The sequence below is a fragment of the Triticum dicoccoides genome, chromosome 3B (genome assembly GCF_002162155.2).
Source record: "Triticum dicoccoides isolate Atlit2015 ecotype Zavitan chromosome 3B, WEW_v2.0, whole genome shotgun sequence".
In the NCBI taxonomy this organism is placed as follows: domain Eukaryota; kingdom Viridiplantae; phylum Streptophyta; class Magnoliopsida; order Poales; family Poaceae; genus Triticum; species Triticum dicoccoides.
The window spans coordinates 799547990-799558164 of record NC_041385.1 but is presented as its reverse complement, the minus strand read 5'-3'; the positions used below and the strand labels follow the sequence as shown (position 1 = coordinate 799558164).

The 10175-nt window shown below is 45.5% G+C and overlaps 1 long non-coding RNA gene across 1 annotated transcript; it reads right to left on the bottom strand.

Moving 5' to 3' along the window:
• Positions 1-5480: 5480 nt before the first annotated feature.
• On the bottom strand, positions 5481-8543 carry LOC119278563. Its single transcript, XR_005137868.1, has 2 exons — positions 6203-8543; positions 5481-6114 (listed from the first exon to the last, which is right to left on the bottom strand). It is a non-coding gene; the product is annotated as an uncharacterized LOC119278563 (long non-coding RNA).
• Positions 8544-10175: the final 1632 nt, after the last annotated feature.

Here is a 10175-nt window from a genome sequence, read left to right as displayed (position 1 = left end):
AATTTTTTGAAATGTTTTGCTATGTTTTTTTAAGTGGCACTAATAGAAAACAGGGCTTTGGTTCAGGTTGGGCCAGCCCATTAGTCCCGGTTCAGCCCAGAACCGGGACCCATGGGGGCATTGTTACCGGTTCTTGAGACCAGGAGGCCTGCCGGGCCTCGTGGGGGCATTGGTCCCGGTTCGTCTGGCCCCTTTGGTCCCGGTTGGTGGGACAAACCGGACCCAAGGGGCCTCGCTCCTGGCCCACCACCATTGGTCCTGGTTGGTGGATTGAACCGAGATCAAAGGGTGTCCTTTAGTCCAGGTTCCAGCAATGAACCGGGACCAATGTGATTCCTATATATACCCCCTCGCCGGCGAGTAGAGCACTCCACACTACTCTATTTTTTCTGGCCGGCGAGGGAAGGGCTTTGCGGTGCTCTAGCTCACCTCCTATGAACATGAGGTGTTCAATGGAATGCCCGAGCCACACTACTTAAGCTTTCTCCTCTCCAAGATCGACCTCCAAGCTCCATTTTCCTCAATATTTGTCTAGGTTTAGCGGCCTGTCACATCCCGTCCCCTTATTTGTCTAAATAGTGCGTGCATGCATGGTATCCCTTATTTGTCTATCCTGAAAGGTTACTGAGAGCAGGCCAACATTGATGGTGAAAAACAGCAACGCATGCAGGTCAAATTCCTCCTGTTTGTGCTCATCCCACGAACGTACACATTTTCCAATCCACAACTGTAAAAGTTCTTCAACTAATGGCCTTAGGTACACATAAATATCGTTGCCGGGTTGCTTAGGGCCTTGGATGAGAACTGGCATCATAATAAACTTCCGCTTCATCCACAACCAAGAAGGAAGGTTATAGATACATAGAGTCATGGGCCAGGTGCTGTGATTGCTAGTCTGCTCCCCGAAAGGATTAATGACATCCGCGCTTAAACCAAACCATACGTTCCTTGTGTCACCTGCAAACTCCTTCCAGTACTTTCTCCCGATTTTTCTCCACTACGACCCGTCAGTGGGTGCTCTCAACTTCCCGTCTTTCTTACGGTCATCTCTGTGCCATCGCATCAACTTGGCATGCTCTTTGTTTCTGAACAGGCGTTTCAACTGTAGTATTATAGGAGCATACCATATCACCTTGGCAGGAACCCTCTTCCGGGGATGCTCGCCGTCAGCATCACCAGGGTCATCTCGTCTGATCTTATACCGCAATGCACTGCATATCGGGCATGCGTTCAAATCCTCATATGCACCACGGTACAGGATGTAGTCATTAGGGCATGGATGTATCTTTTGCACCTCCAATCCTAGAGGAAACACAATCTTCTTTGCTGCATACGTACTGTCGGGCAATTCGTTATCCTTTGGAAACTTCTACTTCAATATTTTCAGTAGCTTCTCAAATCCTTTGTCAGGCACAGCATTCTATGCCTTTCACTGTAGCAATTCCAGTAGGGTACCGAGCTTTGTGTTGCCATCTTCACAATTGGGGTACAAACCCTTTTTGTGATCCTCTAGCATGCGATCGAACTTCACCTTCTCCTTTTGACTTTCACACTGACTCCTTGCATCAACAATGACCCGGCGGAGATCATCATCGGGCACTTCGTCTGGTTCCTCTTGATATTCAACAGCTTCCCCTATTGCAGCATCACCATATTCTGGGGGCACATAGTTCCCATCATCCTCTTCTTCTTCGTTGTCTTCCATCACAACCCCTATTTCTCCGTACTTGGTCCAAACATTATAGTGTGGCATGAAACCCTTATAAAGCAGGTGGGTGTGAATGATTTTCGAGTCAGAGTAAGACTTTGTATTCCCACGTATAGGGCATGGACAACACATAAAACCATTCTGCTTGTTTGCCCATTGATCCCGGTTCGTCCCACCAACCGGGACCAAAGGGGCCAGACGAACCGGGACCAATACCCCCACGAGGCCCGGCAGGCCCCTGGCCTCACGAACCGGGACCAATGGGCCCATGGGCCCCGGTTCGTGACTGAACCGAGACTAATGGGCTTATCTGGCCCGAACGTATGCCCTGTTTTCTACTAGTGTGGTGAGAGCCGGCCCTTGGCCGCTCTGCTCAAGAAATGGACTAGCCTATCTTGTTGTTCTCCTATGGCCCCCATTTCTATTTCTTTTGTAATTAATCCTTGGCTCCTTGCTTCCGTTGGCTGTGGTGAATCAAGTAAGCGACTGAAACACCTAGGCCCGGGCTACCAAAAAAAAGTGCAACTGAAATCTCTAAATCTGCTAGCTGTAGCTTTTTTGTTGAAATGGGCACACATGATTTGCCTCATACCATTAGTTAAGAGGAGTTGGTTTGCTTTCGGGCGGAACAGAATGGGTGTTGGAGAATATATTTGGGGACATACTCCTTGGAGATGGTGCACACAATTTTGGAACAAGATGGAGATAGAGAGACATACATGGTGTCTATGGATGAATATCGATTTGGATGCAACATTCTCGGCGAAGCTTTTCATTGTCTTTTTTGTTATGTGTATAAAGGGTTTCCTCCAATTTTCATTACTAGAAACCATTAGGAGTTCGTTACATCCAAAGTAAAGCTGCAACAAACTGGACTAACTGCAGTCAAACGCTACAGAAGCCAGTGACCTGGATAATTAGGACGCAATCCTTCTCCAGTCACATCCAAACCAAAGGATCCAGCCATTAAACGAGACATCTCATTACAGGGGAAACAAAAGGCACAAATTTGACTCAACTACATCACCGGTCTAGGGTAGATTTCAACAAGCAACATGTAAAATTAGGCCACTAACTTCTAGTGTGCTGCTTGCCTCAGTACTGCTCAATCCAAGCCGAAAACAAGCTCCGCAATCTCTCCGAGGAACGCACCGTCCATAATTTGAGGAAATCTCTGGCTAGCCTTTTCCACTGCACTTCCCTTATTTGTTGAATCTGCTGCATATGACAACGCACCCTAGTACTCGTGCTCTTAAGTTTCCTACCTCGCCGTGTTGATCTGATGCCACTGCATCGTTTGAGTGTTCTTGTCTTCTCCACGCACATGTGTGCACTGCCATGGTTTGACGTCCAACATATCTGGTAAGTCGTAGCCTGAGTGTTAGTATAAAGATGAGTTATCGCCTTGGGCAGCAAGATGTCAGCAAGTTGGTGCGGGTGAACATTCGCATGTGTAAGGCCTTGCTTCTCTCCATCTATCGCCTCTATGGCAGAGCCCTCGCCAGCAGACTTGGGGCCTTCCTCTAGAGAATCATGAGGCATAAATAAGATTCCTAGCTTCAAAGGTGGGAAATTCTCTGGAGCAGTGTCCTCATAACCTGAGATTGTGGTTGGTCCTGGCAGCAGCAGGTTATTATACTCGGAAAGTGAGATGTGACGTTGCAAAAACATTTGGCATACTGGTTCTGGAAACTCGCTCGAAAGCATAATTTTGTTTCCATTGTTGCCCTTGGCATCACCGCCACTACAACATAAAGGCACGCTGTCATGATCATATCCCTGACAACATAGTGGGTCTGGGCGGAACCATCCTGTCAAAGTTCGGTGGATGCTGTTCCAGTACTCTGTGTGGCTGTTCTTAACTTCTGTCGGCACCCATGAGAAATCTTGCGTGGGTAGCTGGGTGATCTCTTTTATGATGGCGTCGGCCATGGACTTGAAGTGAGGGTTCACCAGTCGCAAGCAACTGACCGTAGTTCCAATTATGTCCGTACTCTTCGAAAGGCGCATCATGAACCCGAAGCAAAAACTACTATTTGGCATCTTGCAATCTTCATACACAAAGGATACCATGGCCTCCAGCCCTCTCTCCTCGAAACTCATCGGTCTTACGCCGAAGAACTGATATCGTCCTCCTGGATGCAACAACTCATACACCAGTCTTTTGCCTGCAAAGATATGCCCAATGAGAGGGTCAAAGAATAGGTGTTGACGTGGTGTCCCGCCGAGTTGCACGTATTTGATAAATTCACCAGCGCCTTCTGCATACCACTCAAATTTTCGGATGGCCACGGCAGTGGCACTGCCCGCAGAGGAATGATCATTGTTGCAGCCAGCACGAGAGGAGATGAATGCCTTGGTTGCATGAGCGACACGTATGGGAAATGAGGATTTCCTTACCACCTGCTCTGCCTCATGTTCTTCCCAAGAAAGTTGCCTGCATCTGCGCGCTTCGTTGTCACAGTCCTGAGCGGCGCGCTTGAGCTTCTTCCGCCAATGGAGCAGCGACATGTCGGTGATCTGCCACCTGTCGGACGCCTGAAGGGCGGCCTCCATTTTGATGCGCGCCATCTCCAGCCTCTCTAGGCCACCTCCTCCTCCTGCTTCTTCATCTGATTTGCCCTCGTTTTTGCTGGTGGGGGCAATACCAGAAATAATCCGGCTAACTACCTCCCCAACAATGACAGACTTGACCATCTCAGTCATGGATTGTGACCTTGGAGTAGCCTGCTAATTAGTAAAAGAGACGAGCAGCGCTAGCTACTCAAGAAATGGACTAGCCTTGTTGCTCTCCAAGCTGGCTATCTCACTCTTGTTGCTTTAATAGTTTTATTACTAGAATTTTCTTTCGTTGGCTGTGGTGAATCAAGTGAGCGACTGACATATCTAAGCCGGCCTGCTCACACTTTCCTAATCGTGGATAACAAGGAGCCGGTTGGTGCTTGACTTGTTTTGAAATAATCAAGTATCTGGGACACCGCATGCATGACCTGAGTTCGTCGCAACTTTAATATTTTATAAGGTTCAAATGTTCAATACAACTTCGATGTACTCCATGCATCGCCATCGCTATCACGTTGCCAGCTGAACTCTATCGTTAAGCCTCGTGAAAAACATCACTTGTGCCTTCACGTACAACAAATTCTTCGTAAATGTTAATCTAGCTAGTTGGAAGTTGGACACTTAGGAAGCTTCACAAGAGCAAGAATGAGTAGCATCGAAATAGTAAAGGAGACAAGGAAAAGGCTACTAGTACTAGAATCATGCTTGCGGCACAGCATGTTTTTCATTTTCAGAGTGTTTTTACACAAAGAAATTGGAGAATGTTCAACAGAAAGAACAGCAGCAGACAAGTCATGCTACAAAAGCTGGCACACAATCCGGCTGAGGAATTGTGGTCTGTTTAGTAGATAAGTGCGCAGCCAAATTGGATTTACAACTTGCGTAATCAAATTAAGAACTACTACCTCTGTTCCTTAGTACTATTGAGCTACTGATCCGAGCACCACTAGAAAGTAACAGGCACTAATTCAAGTATATATACTCAGAATGAAAAAAATTAGATATCGCCATTTATCAGAGATCTGCACAAAAGCTAGGAGTGCAGACCGTTCTATTGCGATTTTGCCTCGGTAAAAGAAATTAAAGGAAAAGAGTACTTTGTAGTTTTGAGGATAGGAGATCTATTCAATGCATCGTGTCCAACAAGATATCTAAATCATCATAGTGAAAAACAGAACAATCAGAAGATACGTACCATGGCAGACTAGAATGTTACAACAATTTCTCTTAAGATGGACATACAAGCAAAAGGATTATTATAGTAACAGTAGACTACTAGTCCCTCCGTTCCTAAATATTTGTCTTTCTAAAGATTTCAACAAGTGACTACATACGAAGCAAAATGAGTGAGTCTACACTCTAAAATGTGTCTATATACATCCGTATGTGGTAGTCCATTTGAAATCCTAAAAAGACAAATATTTAGGAACAGAGGGAGTAGTAGAATGTTCATTCTGTGTAAACCTACATAGATCATCTTTGCCATCTACTTGTGTGCTAAACCAACCTGATGATACACTACGACCAACAACACAGAATATAACAAACTGAAGTTGAAGTTCGAACTCAAAATCGTGCAATGGCAATGACAAATAGTAGGTCATAGGTCATGACAGAAATCACCTCAAGCTTATCAACAGCGAGGAGCACCGCAATAATTTTTTCGCAGAACCATTGAAGCTCTTCATTGTCACACGCAATGGGGCACCCATAGCAGAAGTTATAGAACAAGGACCTCAGCTACTTGAGCTTGGTTTTGGCCATAGCCAGATCACGCCAGACAGCGAAGCACCTTCGAGCAGTGAGCGATGTACCTTGAGAAAGCCACTGTCCATAACAAAAGCCTTGAGAAATGAAAAAAAAAGGTGTTCAGTACAAAAAAAAACAAGAAAATTAACCTCTAATTTCAAGTTCAAAACACCAAGGATGCACCTTACGTATTGAAAATGATGACTAATTTGTGCACACGGGCCTAGCTGTTGGTTAGCCCAGTTAGTGTTGGTCTGGCTGTATCCGTGGACCAATCAACATTTTTTCTGCTATTTCGACATGGTATTTTGCTCTGTCAAGATATCCAAGTGAATCCTCAGCTAAAAAAAATCAAACAAGGTGGTGACTAATTGATACAAACGTTTGTGACACAGTTTTGCTTGGGCATTGATCAATTCTAGTCTCAGCAGCAGGTTGATAATAACATGGATAATTATTCAAAACGCTAAAATGTTCAAGTGTGAGATAAGGATTTATGTCAGGGGAGATTTTCAGTAAACAATAGCGTGTGCGTAAAGTGATACATCTCAAGGAATAAGAAAACAAAAAAGGATTGACGTTTTTTTTCTGGATCTTATATGGTTGAAACGGTTTAGGCATGACAAAAGCTCAAACCTGCATATCATTTGAACAGGTACAGAAGAATATCCCCATAGATGCATGTATCAGCTAGTAGAGCAACTGAAAAACAATGAGAACCAAATGGGACCAACTGAATGGGTAACCATCTCAGCTATGTGGCCATACAAGCTAGTGAAGTACTAATGGAGATAGAAAAGTGAAATTAAATTTATAAAATCTGACAATGCAAACAGCAGGAGTATATGTATCTATTACAGCTTGAAATGAAACTGACCATGAGAGTAACATAACTAAGTTTAAAGTCTTTTAGTGGATCGTGACATGAGAAAGTGGAAACTGCTTTAACTTCTTTGTAAAACCGTGAATGAAGTTTTAATTTAGTTTACGTAAACTTCTTCCTAGTCTTTACACTGAGAAGTTGAGCTTCTAGTTTCTACAAATTGTATGCTACGTTCTGCAGTTCATCGCCTGAATTAAAAGATGATACAGACTCCCCTTATCAGACTATGTGTCTAAGTTCCACTTCCATACCAACTCTCTATATGAAGATTAATGGCTAGATTAAAATTTTGGAGTTGGATAGCTTACTAACCACACACAACTACCCTGAACTGAACCTAAACTTCGTGTATATAAGATGTTGCTGTGATTACCTTCAGGAAGAATGTCCATGGGGCTCAAGAGGCAGCAGAGAGGGCTACCTGCAAGCCATCCAACATATCGATTTAGAATATCAAATGCTAAATGATCAGAATGATGTTAGACTGTACATGCTCGATGAACGCGTATAACAAGGGCTGCTAGTTATTGGTTGCTATATAATGAAACATTGCCAACCATAAACCCAGTGGCCCATGTTAGGTTGATCTCTATCCCGTTCGAACCCAACGGGTCGAACGGGCCCTGACTCGCGCCCTGATCGGGGGCGCCCAACCAAACTATGGTTGGCGGGCCCTGTCGCCAGCGCAATATAAAGAGGTGGGGTGCCGGGGCACGCATCATGAGGTTGACCGTGCACCACAACACCACCGACACACCAATCCGATCTAGGGTTGCGCTAGGCCGACGGGAAGCTCCTCCATCGCCGCCATCTCTGTCCGCATCACCGCCGTAACCACACCACCATGGCCGGCACTGGATCGAGCTCATCCGCACCTGGAGAAGGTAGGTTCACCGGATCTACTAGCCTACTCCGATCCAAGGTCTATCAATGGTATCAGATAGCCAGATCGGGCTAGTTGATTTTGGTACAAAGAAGAAGAAAAAACAGAAAAAGAAAAAGAGATCCCCTCCCCAAGAACCCTAATCAGAGGGCAAAGAAAAATTTACTGGCAGATGGCCTCGGGCCTCGGCGGCAAAGTGCGTCGCCAGTCCGGCCGCGCCGTTCCTCTCGATCCCCACACAGCCTCTCCAAGGGGGCAAAAGGGCACCACCACCGCACTGCTTGACGGCGGCGCGCTCTCCTTCTGGAGCTCGCGCGCACCGGCAAGAGGGACGGGGGAGGCTCCGCTGTATCGCATGCACATAGGAGAAGAGCAGGGCTCTGTTGGCGTCTCTGATCTCTCTCTCTCTCTCTCTCTCTCTCTCTCTCTCTCTCTCTCTCTCTCTCTCTCTCTCACTGGTTTCGGTGGATAGAGGGAGGAAGGAAACAGAAGTGGGGAAAGGAAAGGGGCTTGCGCGTCACGGCGGTTCGTCGCCGTCGCCGGCGGCCGGCGAGGCCCGAAACCTTGCTGCGGGACAGAGACGGCGCAGGGGAAAAGAGCGGGAGCAGCTGGGCCTCGTTCTCCCTGCCGTAGTAGGTGGAAAGGATGGAAGGAGAGGCCCGCGCGGCGCGGTGGCATCCGCCGCCGTCGCCGGCGGCTGGGGCGAAGCCCGTCTCTCCGCCATCAGCGGAGTGCGCGAGAGAGGCGCGGGGGCTGGGGAGGAATGACGCTAGGTGTTTGGTCGATGGGGATCGACTCCTTTTTTGTTCGGGCGAGATCGACGCTGGACCGTCGGATCGCGACGGACGGCCCCGATCGAAAACCTAAAGCGGCTGCGGGTCATTGGGCCGAAAGAGAAGGCGCAAGCTGGGCCGAGGCCGCTAGCTGCGGGCGCCGCCACGTGAGCTGGGCCGAGGCCGCCTGTGCATCAGTTTTCCTTTTTCATTTTTTTATAGTTCTAGTCCAGTTTCTGGGCAGATTTTAAATAGCTTTCCTATGCAATTTTTTCGAACGAAAATTTTGTCTAGAAAATAGAAAAGTGACAGAAAAAGTTTCTGAAAATGCAAACAGAAAATTTTCAGAAAAGAAATGCTCATGAAGTTTATATAGAAAATATAAAGTTCATGAATTTTTATTTGGTCAAAGAAAAGTTTCTGTAAAGAGTAAAAAGTTCATGAATTTTTATTCATGTTTTTCCGCTGCGTAAATAATTATTAGTGCTCTTTTACAAAGAAAATAAAAGTTTAGATAGAATTATGTTTTTAAGAGCATGTTAAAGTGATTATTAAAATGAATATGATTATGTTATTTTTTATGACCAACGTTATTAATAACATGATCAAGTTTTATTATTGAAATTTAAAGGTGCATTTATTTCTAATATTTTTACCCAACAGTAATAAATATTTAATTGCATAGAAAATTGTATGTTTAATTTGACCAACGTTAGATTATTGCATATGATTGTTATACTGATGTCACTTAAATTGTGATTTCAGGAGGCCATCACTTGATGAGTTGCCTAAAAGAAATTCCGACACTCAGAGGTGACAACCACACTAAGTGGAGAAAGAAAGTAGAACTGGGATTTGTTTGTGCTAATCTGGATTGGGTTGTGGAAGAACCACAGCCGGTCAGACCCATAGAGCTAGTAAGAGAGGCCACTGATGATGATGATGCATGGTCTAAAAAGAGGGGGGGGGACTATGCTCCTTTGGAGATGTCCTACCTCATAGAAAACCAAAAGTGGGTCAATGCAAACAAAAAGTGCATGGCATTTATAAAGAATACAATCAAGAGCACCATTGTGGGCTCCATTGCAGAGTGCACTTCCGCAGGGGAGTTGCTTACAAAGATAAAGAACCAGTTTACTGGCTCTTCAAAGATATATGCCACCCAGGTGTTAGAGAAACTGGTGACAGAATGCTACACAGGTGGTAGTCATGGAATAAGAGAGCACATCCTTAGGATGAGCAATATGGCAGCAAAGCTAAAGCCCATGGATGAGGATCTGGAGATCAAATCAAAGCTCCTGGTCCACCTGGTCATGGCTTCACTACCAAAGGAGTTTGAAACTTTTGTTGTAAACTATAATATGTCACCTGGAATATGGGACATTGAAAAGATAATAGCAATGTGTGTCCAAGAAGAGGACAGACTCAAAGCCGCACATGGTGGTTCACTCAACTATGTGAAGGATCACAAGAAAAAGAACTACAATTAAAACAACAAAAGTTCTCCTTCAAAGTATGGAAAAGCTCCCTATCAGCATCAGCATCAGCAACAACATGTCTTAGTGGACAAAGACACTTGTCTCCACTGCAAGAAGAAAGGGCATTACAAGAAAGACT